Source organism: Heptranchias perlo, chromosome 17, assembly GCF_035084215.1.
Source record: "Heptranchias perlo isolate sHepPer1 chromosome 17, sHepPer1.hap1, whole genome shotgun sequence".
In the NCBI taxonomy this organism is placed as follows: Eukaryota; Metazoa; Chordata; class Chondrichthyes; order Hexanchiformes; family Hexanchidae; genus Heptranchias; species Heptranchias perlo.
Window position 1 is genome coordinate 36,162,671 of NC_090341.1, and position 13,655 is coordinate 36,176,325.

General features: G+C 43.9%; 1 protein-coding gene and 1 long non-coding RNA gene across 6 annotated transcripts in view; one reads left to right on the forward strand and one right to left on the reverse strand.

Annotated features, from left to right (window-relative positions):
• Positions 1-13,655, forward strand: part of LOC137334249 (microphthalmia-associated transcription factor-like) — a 242,131-nt gene that overhangs the window by 172,319 nt on the left and 56,157 nt on the right. The gene's annotated exons all lie outside the window — the stretch shown is intronic.
• The window catches only part of LOC137334250 (uncharacterized), a 28,266-nt gene continuing 14,857 nt past the window's right edge, over positions 247-13,655 (reverse strand). Inside the window, exons 2-3 of the long non-coding RNA XR_010966115.1 lie at positions 1,601-1,729; positions 247-525 (exon numbers count right to left, since the gene is read on the reverse strand). This is a non-coding gene — a long non-coding RNA (uncharacterized lncRNA). The remainder of the gene's footprint in view (positions 526-1,600; positions 1,730-13,655) is intronic.

A 13,655-nucleotide genomic window follows, 5' to 3' on the forward strand; every position in this document is an offset into this window, starting at 1 on the left:
GTGGAAATAACATTACAGTGCAACCTGTACTTAGTCTTCTTTATAGAGTGAACATCTCTTTTTTGGTTCTGAATTTTGTTTCATTAAAAGCAATGTAAAATTTCTTCTATGAATTGGTCACCTAATTACTCTCTATTACGGGCTCTTCATTTGACTACTTTGTATATACTGTCTGTATACTGAACTTGTGTACAACAGTCAACAGCATGAAAAAAAACACACTGGCAGCTGACAATTTTTACTGTTATTCAGATGACAATTTTAAAGCAATAATTTTGATGTGTTGCTTTTGCTAAACATAACTGGATGTGCCCTCAGCATCCTCATTTCATTGTCTGGGATAATGTTTTATCTGTTGAGTAGTTGCATTTCATTAGCTGATAGACTTCGATGACACAGTTTAGTGCTACTCAGTTCTGCCACTTGATTTGTTTGGATTTTTCTGACATGCCCAATGTGGATGGTTTAAGGGCTCTCTGTTTGATGGAAGCATGTGGAGTGCACAACACAAGATGGTTTCTGAAACTGAAAAAAAATGGCAGAAGTCAAAGAGTTAGCAACTGCTGAATGCATACATATTCTGAAACTGGCAGGGCAGGAATGAGCAACTGAAAACTTTTTTGAACAATTTAAATGTGGGAGAGCACAAATTATCAATATAAAGGGTGAGAAGATTCATTCCTTGTATTGATATTCATCCCATTGCTGACAATATGGCAAAAACCACAAAAGAAAACTTTGAGGATGTCAATAAATTGGTGTGAAAATGGTTCCAGCTTGCTGGCCAAGAACATTTCACTTGTGAAAGAAAAGGCCCTCAGATTCGTTCAGATAGGAAAACACAAATGCAATGCTTCTAATTGCTGGTTGGATTACTTTAAGGAATGTCATTAAATGTACCAGTGGAGATGGGTTTGCTTTGACTATCGCTTGTTTTGTGCCTGCCAAAGTTGAATTTCATCCCCAAAGATTCTAGGACTTTGCAGTTTCCCTATAATCTTTTGTGTTTTATCTTCAGGCTAAGTTTTCTCAGGATGCAAATCTCCTAGTTTTCAGGGTAACAGGGAGACCAAGCTTTTATCAGTTGACCTCACCCAGCTTGGCAAGAAGGATTCTGCCTGGAATGCTTTTCTCAGGGTGTGTAAATCTGAAGTGAAACCATCCACTGTTTCAACTACTGTAGTCATGATGTGGAGATGCCGGTGATGGACTGGGGTTGACAATTGTAAACAATTTTACAACACCAAGTTATAGTCCAGCAATTTTATTTTAAATTCACAAGCTTTCGGAGGCTTCCTCCTTCCTCCTCCTCCTTCACATCGTTCACCTGACGAAGGAGGAAGCCTCCGAAAGCTTGTGAATTTAAAATAAAATTGCTGGACTATAACTTGGTGTTGTAAAATTGTTTACAATTGTCAACTACTGTAGACTTTTCTCTTACTGATACTAAAATGCCAGAATTTACATGGAATTAATCCGTGAGATTCATAGAGCTGTTGAATTATTATTAGATTTTAACTGTTTAGATTTGTTCTTTGCCATACCATTACAGGGCCAATATGACTGCAGGTATTTATTTGGTTAGTTCTCTGGATCTGACCTGATGAACTGGCTGAGCTTCCAGTAGATTTTTCATTTCAGTTGATGCTTGACAAATTCTGTGTTTTTCAATTCTGCTGCTGAAAAGCTAAGCAGTCAAAAGTCATGCCTTCCACAGGTTTCACTTCTTCTTAATAAAGCAAACAAAAAACACATTTTTAGCTAAGTCATTCTTGCACTGCATTTATAACCTTAATTTTATCATTTTTTTTAACCTTGACGATTCCCTCTTCCTCTCTCGAAGTTTCTGGGGTGTAGTTCTCCATGTGTGATAGATGCCCAAGGGTCTATCCTTGGCCCCTTCCTATTTCTCATCTACATGCTGTCCCTCGGCGACATTATCCGAAAACACGTCAGATTCCACATGTATGCTGACGATACCCAGCTCTACCACACCGCCACCTCTCAACCCCTCCTCTGCTTCTGATTTGTCACGCTGTTTGTCCGACATCTAGTATTGGATGAGCAGAAATTTCCTCCAATTAAATATTGGGATGGCCGAAGCCAATATCTTCGGTCCTAGTCACAAACTCTATTTCCCTAGCCACCGACTCCAGCCCCATCCCTGGCCACTGTCTGCGGCTGAGCTAGACTTTTCGCAACTTCTGCGTCCTATTTGACCCTGAGCTGAGCTTCCGACCCCATATTGTCTCCATCACTAAGACTGCCTACTTCCACCTCCTAACACTGCCCGTTTCCCCTCCTACCTCAGCTCATCTGCTCCTGAAACTCTCATCCATGACTTTGTTACCTCTAGACTTGGTTATTCCAATGCTTTCCTGGCCAATCTCCCATCTTCCACCTGTCCTAATATCTCCTTATGTGGCTCGGTGTCAGATATTTTCTAATAAAATTTCTGTGAAGCACCTTGGGACTTTTCTTCTCCCAGAGGGTCATGAATCTTTGGAATTCTTTACCCCAAAAATCTATGGAGACTGAGTCATTGAATAATTCAAGGCTGAGTTAGACAAATTTTTGATCAGCAAGGGAGTCAAAGGATATGGGGGAATGGAATTGAGGTAAAAATCAGATCAGCCATGATCTCATTAAATGGAGGAGCAGGCTCGAAGGGCCAAATGGCCTACTCCTGCTCCTATCTCTTATGGTCTTATGGGACAGCCAAGACTATCTCACCCTCATCTCATGTTCACACATACACAAGTTTTTAGCAAGAGTCACTAGATGCTGATCAGGAGGATGAACTCTAGCTGATTTTCTTTCTCTCCTTTCCCTAGCAATCTAGGGGGCTGAGGGCAATTAGGGCATCCTTACCACTGCCCCAGCGAGATTAGAGATCAGACCTAGGAGTTTCCTAATCTGGGTGTTTTAGTTCCATTTTAGGTAGTGCACTTACCAACTAAACTATACTAGCAGAGGCTTGTTTTCTTCATTTCTATACTTTACTGCTTGTTATACCTAATTTAAGTACTTTGCAATAGAAAGTATCTCCCAGAATTTTCAGTTTACAGCTCAAATTGATTTGCTAAGTTTGCCTACACTCTGCAGAGTTCTTTTTGACTCTGGGTTTTCGATATTTGTTAAATAATTCTTTTAGCTATCAGTCCAGTGTGCTTTATGTTTTTTGTTAGTGCTATGCTTGAGATTAGTCTAGGAATGTGGGGATGATGGTTCTACTATTTTGGGTCAGGATCTTGCCTCTCAAAGAAGGCTGAACTAATGCATATATTCCCAAAGTAAGAGTGTCTGTTTACAAAGTTTAAAAAAAAAAGTTCCTAGGATGTGGTTGACACTGGCAAGGCATTTTCCATAGTTTTTCTGAGGGCATTAAGAGTAAACCACCTAGTGGAACTGGAGCTACATGTTGGCTAGAACCAGGTAATGGTGGCAGGTTCCCTTCTCTTAAAGACATTAGTAACCCAGTTGAGCTTTTACAACAAAGCAGCAGCTTTCACGGTTATTTCTGGTGCCACCCACAAATTACCAGATTTACTGAATTCAGTTTCACAACTTGCCAAGGTGGGATATAAACTCACAACTTCTGTGGTATCTAATCCAGTACCATAACCACTAGTCTACTGTATCCTCGACAGTATATAGGAAATACAGAAGAAACAAATTCTAATTTTACAAATCATATGGTGACCACAAAAATCAGATATTTTCCAACACCGTATTTAATGCACATTAGTGAAAGATTTTTTAAGCAATATGTACGCAAATGCACCAACCCAAGGCAATAGCACTATAGAGGTCTTTTCTCTCTGAATAATTTTGCTTTGAGGCTTAATATTATCTTCATCATACATTGGATTTCACAGTATTAAAGTCTCATTGTTGGCATGCTTGTACTGCTTGATCTGAACTAAAAAACACATAGTGAAAGAGTCACGTTCATCAAAGGCACATTGGATGAATAAGCAAGCCACATTAAGAGGCTCTAGTTTATTTGTTATGAATACACGATATTGTACTTCATAATGTTTGCGCAAAATAACAGTATATGTTATTTTGTTGATTATTGAGCTTCCATAGTCTTTTGTGTAAAAATGCAACAAAGTTAACAATCTTTACAATTTATCTCAACAGAATAAATCTATTCCTCTACACAAAGGATACTATTAGATATACATGGTTTGTGTTGCTCATTCATCTCCTTCTCACCCCAGCCTCCCTGTTGTTACAAGTAGAGGGGAATTATTCCTAAAATATCAGCTATCATGGTTGATGTAGTTGCTGTGTAGTTTGGTTTCAGGTCTATTGGACTTAAACATATAGAAGAGAATCTGGATCTGAGCTTTGAACAAATATCTCAACATTTTTTTTGCTTCTTTTTGGTTCTTTGAATCTATTCTGCCTTTCTGCAGTAAAGCTCAGAACTTTTGCGTACCTACGCTGATGGCCAAAACCCCGCCAACCTCACAGCCATGCATGTTGTCCAAATGTGATAGGCTAAATTTGGGAAAATCCAAACAGATTATGAATTTGTCATGGCTTTGGATGAAAATTGAGGCCTAAAGAGGCCAAAAATCCCTGACGCAATGAATGATTAGTAAATTCTAGACTAGATAGCACATACAGGCCCTACTTTTCAATCTATTTTTTCCATGTTAACTTTAGAAAATTAACATTAAGCTATTACTGTATCCAATTTCCCAGCTAATTCATACTGTATTAAGCTAACTTTTAGAAACAAACAGAAAGCGAGGAAATCAAATCACATTGAGGTGAAACAGAAACAAGGAAGTAAAATAAAGTGGAATAGGACAGTAGAAACGTGGTGGATCTGGTACTGGCTTAGGCAATTTGCATGGTAATGAATTCATAGAACTAATGGCAAGACAGTTCACACATAAATTAGATGATGAAAAATCCAAGAATGTTTTCATAATATTAAGGTGAGAACCAAAGCTTCAAGTTTTATAAATCAGGTTGGAAGAAGATAAGTGGAAACTTACCTTTGTAGGGCCCGGAAGAGCAGGAGTGCTTCTCAGGGCCACACAGGAAAGTCAAGCTTCCCCTATCCGGGACTCCTTATCCATTTCATGAGGCCATCCCGAAACCCACTCCCTGCCACTTGCCTGCAAGATTTTCCCCTACTAGCAGCTTCTTTGCGCTCTCTTCCCGCCCAGTGGCATTTAAACACGACCCGATAGTTAAACTCGTTGCTGTCTCCTTTTTTTGAGATCTAACCACTCTTGTTGATTTTTAAACAAACTTCGACCTGGAACCCAATTGCAGTATTACCTGGAGTTGTAGTTAAACACAATTCATTTGTCAGTATTTCAGCTATAATTCGTAATTGATTTAATTGAGGCCCATCAAAAGCTATCTGTATCAGGAACAAATGCATAAAGTATATATTTGATTGGTTTTGATAATTCCACAACCCTAAATCTTGCCAGTAAACTAGTCTGTTTTTAGGGAATGGGGCTGAGTACACCATCATTTTTTGAATAAAGCTTGCCAAGTTCAATAAACAACATGCACTCAGTCTCATTAGTGGGAACCAAGCCACATTTTGTATCACATTGCCTTATTGCCATATCTGTTTCATTTGTTTGCCGTCTCTACTATTGCTGATGTCTCCGCACCATTGTTGCTACCTATTAAGGAGTTATCACTGTTGAGTAAATACACTGTCCTTTCTAGCATTCTCATAAGAGCTATTTTAAATGAGAGATAATTGTTTTGAGGGTGGGTTGTTTCCTAAATCTTCATCACTTTGTTGGAAAGTTTCTAATGAGTTTAAGAACTGGCAGGATACAATATGGACTTGATGAGTCAGCAAAAAATTAGACGGCTGCTACATGACCTTACAGGTTTAAGGTGTAGAAATATTATGGCATGTATAAGGGTAAGAATAGCAATGATTCTATCTGACATGCTGTTACGGTGCAGTCTTAAAACTCACTGGTCATAAGCAGTTTCATTATCCTTTGTCATCGGTGGCCACTATGTTTCTGCTTTTCTGATTCTCTACTCAGTTCCCTCCACCTTCCTCAAGACCCTTCTCTTCAGCAAAGCCTTCAGTGCCTCATCTTAACCTCTCCATTCCTCTTTCCTTTCTCCTGATCAGTGTCCACTGTATCCCTTCCTCCGACTGTAATGTGTTCTGAGATATGAAGAGTACTATCTATACAAGTACAAATTGTTATTATTCTTACTGGCGATAAATGCTGTTGGCTATTTTTAAAGACTGGCTTTATATTATCTGGCTTGGAAAATCAATTTGAGGGTTATTTATTCTCCATTCTCCCCCCTGGTCACTACTAAGGGCCTTCCTTAGCCAGGCACAACCTACTCCCGGCATCTGCTAATGCAGCTGTGCACTAACTGGTAAGAGGTGAATGGAAGTGTCTGGAAGAACTCTCCTTCCAATTTTTCCTCCTTCCCTGTTTGGCATGCCTATCAATTCTGCTGCATTTGGTGAGAGACTCAGTAATGAGATTGTGGTCTCCTCCCTCTGGTCTCTGATTCTGAGCTTATACATAGAAATTGCAACATGGAAACAGGCCATTCGGCCCAATCAGTCTTTATTGATGTGTATTCTCCACATGAGCTGTAGTCCTAATTCCATATGCCTGCCCTGTTCCCACATCCATTTATTCCCCTTTCCTTCAAACATCTATATTACCTATTCTTAAATGTTCACCTGGTCTGATTCAATCACTAACTCCTGTAATTCCACAGCCTCACAAGCCTCCGTATAAAAAAGCTTTGCCTGCTCTCTGTTCTAAATCTCTTACATTTAATCTTATGTCTATGCCCCTTCTAGATTCTTCAATCCATGAAAACAATCTGCTGCTATCTACTCTGTACCATCACTTCATAGTTTTAAACACCTCTATCAAATCACCCCTTAATCTCTTTTACCGAAAACAGCCCTAGTTTTTCAAATCTTTCTTGTATTTCCTCATTCCATGCAGCATCATTGTGAATCTGCTCTGTACCCTCTCCATTGCCTCAACATTCTTCTTATAGTGTGGAGCCCAAAATTGCACACAGAACTATGGTCTTACTAAAGTTTTATTTAGATTCACCATTACATCTCCTCTTTCATATTTTATATTTCTTGCCATAAAACCCAGTATTCCGTTAGGTTTTTATGGCCTTATCCACTTGTCTTGTGAACCTGACTCTTGTGTGCACTAAAAGAAATGTGAGAGCTCTTCCATATCACTTACCTTTCCCTGTTCAAAATAAAGTTAAATGTACTACCTCATGTTTACTGATATTGAATTCCATCTGGTACTTTTTTGCTCATTCCAGTATCTTATCAGTGCAGCTCCCTTTGGCTCTCAGAACTACTTATTATTATGTCTTATATTTTAGTATCGTTTCCAAATTTGGACAGCACTCCCTTGAGCCCTATAGCCAAATTTTAATGTACACAGTGAACAGAAGCAGTCCCAGAATAGAACCCTGTAGGACATCGCTACCCACTTCCAACCAAACTGAGAAACTACCTTTAACTCCTATTCTAGGTTTCCTCCCTTCTAACCAGTTTTTAATCCCATTTGCTACCCATCCCCATGTATAGACTGATAATAAATCTGGCATTTCTCTTGCTTGAGAGGGAAAGAGTGCTTGAGAATATGATGGAGGTGAAACTATCCTAGCATTCGTAGCAAAGATGAAAGCTCGTTACTAAACATAGAGGCCTTCCACAAAAGACTTTTCTGGATGGAAAACCATAGAAAAATTCCCATACATTTTTGATGGTACAAGGAGGATCTGCCTCTGTGTACTAGGTAGTGCTAATATTTAAATTATTAATATTATAAAACCATAGACGTTAACAACACAGAGGAAGTCTTTACACCCATCGTGTCTGTGCTGGTTCTTTGCTGGAGCAATACAAAGCGAATCCTGCTGCCCTGCTCTCTCCTCATGGCCCTGTAAATACATCTGCTTCAAATATTTATCAAATTTTCCTTTAAAAGCTACAATGGCCTCTGCCTCAACCACTCACTGTACCTCCTGCCGCCTAAAATCCCACTCCTGCCCACTGGCCAGCTAGTGGGCTCAGCCAGGAGGCTGACAAGCTGCAGTTAAAATCAGCCGGGCCTTGCACCATTGACGCTGTTCGTGTCCATCGCCCACCTCAGACCCACCCCCCCACCCGCACTGATCCCACCTTGGCTTGCCAAGGTTGGAGACATTCTTGGAGGCTTGATCACGTAATGTTTTAACTATGTGATGCTTGATCATGTGACATCTGATCACATCACTTCAAAAATATTATTGCAAAGGTATATACTAAGCCAAACTGGTAACACTCATAACCAGCAGTAATACAATACCTCACTGGTAGTAATAAGTGTAATGTCTCAATATCCTACCTGTAACTAGTAGTAATCCTATAACCTGCTGATATTCACCGTGAAAGCATAGCCAGAAATCCCCTGCACTGCACGAGGTGCGGAAAGGGTTCCCCAGTTGATGCCAGTTTTAATTGGCTCCATCTCTCGCCCTATCTTCTTGGACTCTGGTTTGGACTCCAGTTCCATGTGAAGGTGACAACTCTGAACTGGGAACCTCAGTCAAAGCTGATCTGTATTTGGACTTCACAAGTCAAAACTGTCTGGTACACACTGATCTGAACCAAATCGAGAGATCGCACAAAGGGCAGTGGGCTCAGTGTTTGGGGCACTTCTCACAGGGCAAATCGTCCTGAACTCAGTTCTTTGTCAACATTTCTAAACCTGGGCTCTGTCTCAATAAAGGCAAGTTTTCATAGAATTATAGAAAATACAGCACAGGAGGAAGCCATTCAGCCCCCAGTGCTGATGCACCGTTCCCGTTCCCCCAGATCCTTTTACATTCCTCCTTTTTAAATATTTATCCCATTCCCTTTTAAATTGAGTTTTAGTCTCTTCCACATATGGTGAAGGACCCCACGGTCTAATAGCCCTCAGTTCAAGAACCCTTCTCCTCCCTTCCCCCTTGGTTCTTCCAGTGAGAATCCTTGGTTTCCGTTCCCATGTTCCCCACTCACTCACCATTGGAAATAATCTTTCACTATTTACCCACAGTAAAGTCCCCAGGTTTCACTTACCCCTTTACTGGTTGCTCCTCTCTCACTGTCACCTTGCTGCTGCTGCTCGGCTCTGCAGGAAATGCTGGTCCCCATGCCCACCCCCACCTCATTCTTCCCCCTTGCTTAAACCCCAATCTGCTGACCCAGTGTCCCCATCTCTCCCCCACCCTCTCATCTTCTGAGCCCCCATCCCCAGACTCCCTTGCTCCCTGGGACCCCATCCCCCAGTCTCTATCTCTCCTCGAGCTCCCATTCTTCAGTCTCCATCTCTCCTCAAGCTCCCATTCCCTAGTCTCCACCTCCCCCCAAGCCCCCCACTCCCAACGAGTCTGCTTTCCCCAGTCTTCATCTCTCTCCCGAGCCCCCATTCCCTGGTCTCCCTTGCTCCCCGAGCCCCCATTCCCTGGTCTCCCTTGCTCCCCGAGCCCCCATTCCCCGGTCTCCCTTGCTCCCCTTGCCCCCATTCCCCGGTCTCCCTTGCTCCCCTTGCCCCCATTCCCCCGTCTCCCTTGCTCCCCGAGTCCCCATTCCCCAGTCTCCATCTCTCCACGAGCCCCCATTCTCCAGTTTGCATCTCTCCCCGAGCCCCCATTCCCCAGTCTGCACCTCTCCCCGAGCCCCCATTCCCCAGTCTGCACCTCTCCCTGAGCCCCCATTCCCCAGTCTGCACCTCTCCCCGAGCCCCCATTCCCCAGTCTGCACTTCTCCCCGAGCCCCCATTCCCCAGTCTGCACCTCTCCCCGAGCCCCCATTCCCCAGTCTGCACCTCTCCCCGAGCCCCCATTCCCCAGTCTGCACCTCTCCCCGAGCCCCCATTCCCCAGTCTGCACCTCTCCCCGAGCCCCCATTCCCCAATCTGCACCTCTCCCCGAGCCCCCATTCCCCAGTCTGCACCTCTCCCCGAGCCCCCATTCCCCAGTCTGCACTTCTCCCCGAGCCCCCATTCCCCAGTCTGCACTTCTCCCCGAGCCCCCATTCCCCAGTCTGCACCTCTCCCCGAGCCCCCATTCCCCAGTCTGCACCTCTCCCCGAGCCCCCATTCCCCAGTCTGCACCTCTCCCCGAGCCCCCATTCCCCAGTCTGCACCTGTGGCGGAAAATTTAACTCCCAAAAACGGGTGGGTTGGGATTGGGTGGGTAATTAAAATAATTGATTATTCAAGTGCGACTGCAACCGGCTACAACGCGCCCACTTGCGGGTTTAAAGGAGGTGCGTTTGGGTGCGTGCGAGTAACCTACTCGCCGCAGTCGGGACCTTGCTTAGTTCTGGTGGGCAAGTAGTTATCGGATCAATTAACATCCTTATGAGATGTTTTTAAATTGAATTTTACTGATCTTTAAATTTAACGCCTCCGCCGTGGTTTCCCGAGGCTCGTGAATCTAGTCAGTGAAAAGGAGGCGAGGAGGACCAGATCATGTGGTAAGTGCCTTTATTGCACTACTTGTGGACCAGGAGGAGTAGGAGTGTTTCCTCCAGGCCCAACAGACTTACCTGCTGCGATCATCCGAGTCCTCACCCCCACAATCTCTGACTGCTCACCTACCCCACCATCACCAATGGTGGAGAAGTTCCTGAGGAGGAACCCCTTCAACCACGAGGCCATCAGACGCCAGTTGGCACGGAACGTTCTGGGAATCCTGCAGGGAAAGGAGAGGGTGGATCCGATCGGGTGGTTCCCTGACCAGACAATGGATGCCATTTGGTAGAATGTCTCATCACCAGAACTGACCAACAGGCACCAAGATTTTTTTTTTATTCGTTCATTGGATATGGGCGTTGCTGGCAAGGCCAGCATTTATTGCCCATCCCTAATTGCCCTTGAGAAGGTGGTGGTGAGCCACCTTCTTGAACCGCTGCAGTCCGTGTGGTGAGGGTTCTCCCACAGTGCCGTTAGGAAGGGATTTTGACCCAGCGACGATGAAGGAACGGCGATATATTTCCAAGTCGGGATGGTGTGTGACTTGGAGGGGAACGTGCAGGTGGTGTTGTTCCCATTTGCCTGCTGCTCTTGTCCTTCTAGGTGGTAGAGGTCGCAGGTTAGGGAGATGCTGTCGAAGAAGCCTTGGCGAGTTGCTGCAGTGCATCCTGTGGATGGTACACACTGTAGCCTCTGTGCGCCGGTGGTGAAGGGAGTGAATGTTTAGGGTGGTGGATGGGGTGCCAATCAAGCGGGCTGCTTTGTTCTGGATGGTGTCGAGCTTCTTGAGTGTTGTTGGAGCTGCACTCATCCAGGCAAGTGGAGTGTATTCCATCACACTCCTGACTTGTGCCTTGTGGATGGTGGAAAGGCTTTGGGGAGTCAGGAGGTGAGTCACTCGCTGCAGAATACCCAGCCTCTGACCTGCTCTTGTAGCCACAGTATTTATATGTCTGGTCCAGTTAAGTTTCTGGTCAATGGTGACCCCCAAGATGTTGATGGTGGGGGATTCGGCGATGGTAATGCTGTTGAATGTTAAGGGGAGGTGTTCAGACTCTCTCTTGTTGGAGATGGTCATTGCCTGGCACTTGTGTGGCACGAATGTTACTTGCCACTTATGAGCCCAAGCTTGGATGTTGTCCAGGTCTTGCTCCATGCGGGCTCAGGTTGCTTCATTATTTGAGGGGTTGCTCATGGAACTGAACACTCTGCAATCATCAGCGAACATCCCCATTTCTGACCTTATGATGGGGGGAAGGTCATTGCTGAAGCAGAAGCAGATGAAGATGTAGCTTGGATGGTGGTGAGAAGGGCGTCCCTAGTGCAGTCCTTTCAACGCACACAGAATCTCAGCGCCACCACGAGCTGCCCTCGAGGCTGCAGCGGGGATGAGACCATCGTCCACCTCCTGATGGACTGCCCCTTCGCACAGAAGGTGTGGAAAGAGACGCGTTGGTATCTGTTTCGGTTCATCACCAACAGCTTGGTAACACAGGACGCTGTGCTCTACCAGCTGTTCCCCGGAACGTACACCGAGACAGATATCAACTGCTGCTGGAAGACCGTCAACTCGGTGAAGGAGGCCCTTTGGTCTGCCCGAAACCTGCTGGTCTTCCAGCTGAAGGAGCTGTCCACGACTGAGTGTTGCCAGCTGGCACACCCCAAACGTAGAAACACAGAAACATAGAAAATAGGAGCAGGAGTAGGCCATTCAGCCCTTCAAGCCTGCTCCGCCATTCAATATGATCATGGCTGATCCTCTATCTCAATACCATATTCCTGCTCTCTCCCCATACCCCTTGGTGGCTTTTGTGTCCAGAAATCTATCCAGCTCCTTCTTAAATATATTCAGTGACTTGGCCTCCATAGCCTTCTGTGGTAGAGAATTCAACAGGTTCACCACCCTGTGGGTGAAGAAATTTCTCCTTATCTCAGTCCTAAATGTCCCACCCTGTATCCTGAGACTGTGACTCCTCGTTCTGTACCCCCCAGCCAGGGGAAACATCCTCCCTGCATCAGGCCCTGGGAATTTATCGGCTTTCAGTCCCATTAATTTCTCCAGCACTTTTTTTACTAATGCTAATTGCCTTTAATTCCTCCCTCTCATTAGTCCCTTGGCTCTCTAGCATTTCTGGGAAGTTATTTGTGTCCTCTTCCGTGAAGACAGAACCAAAGTATTTGTTTAATTGCTCTGCCATTTCCTTGTTCCCCATTATAAATTCTCCCATTTCTGTCTGTAAGGGACTTACATTTGTCTTCACTAATCTTTTTCTTTTTACATCCTTGTAGAAGCTTTTACAGTCCACTTTTATGTTCCTTGTAAGTTTACTCTCATACTCTATTTTTCCCCTCTGAATCAATCTCTTGGTCCTTTTTTTTGCTGAATTCTAAACTGCTCCCAATCCTCAGGCTTGCTACTTTTTCTGGCAACTTTATATGACTCCTCTTTGGATCTAATACTATCCTTAATTTCTTTTGTTAACCATGGGTTGGGCTGCTTTTCGTTTTGTGTTTTTGTGCCAGAAAGGAATGTATAACTGTTGCAATTTATGCATTCGTTCCTTAAATGTAAGCCATTGGCTATCCACTGTCATACCTTTTAATGAAGCTTCCCAATATATCATAGCCAACTCACTCCTCATACCTTCGTAGTTTCCTTTGTTTAGATTTAGGACCCTAGTTTCGGATTGGACTACTTCACTATCCATCTTAATGAAGAATTCTATCATGTTATGGTCACTCTTCCCTAAAGGACCCCGCACAACAAGATTATTAATTAACCCCTTCTCATTGCACAATACCCAATCTAGGATAGCCTGTTCCCTGGTTGGCTCCTCAACGTACTGGTCTAAAAAACCATCTCGTACACACTCCAGTAATTCATCCCCCACAGTATTTTTGCTAATTTGGTTTGGCAAGTGTATTAGTAGATTAAAGTCACCCAAAATTACTGTAGTACCCTTGTTACATGCATCTCTTATTTCCTGTTTGATCCCATCCCCTACATTACCACTACCATTTGGAGGCCTATAGACAACTCCCACCAGTGTTTTCTGCCCCTTGGTGCTTCTTAACTCCACCCAGACTGATTCTACATCTTGATTTTCTGAGCCAATATCTTTTCTCACTATTGCTCTG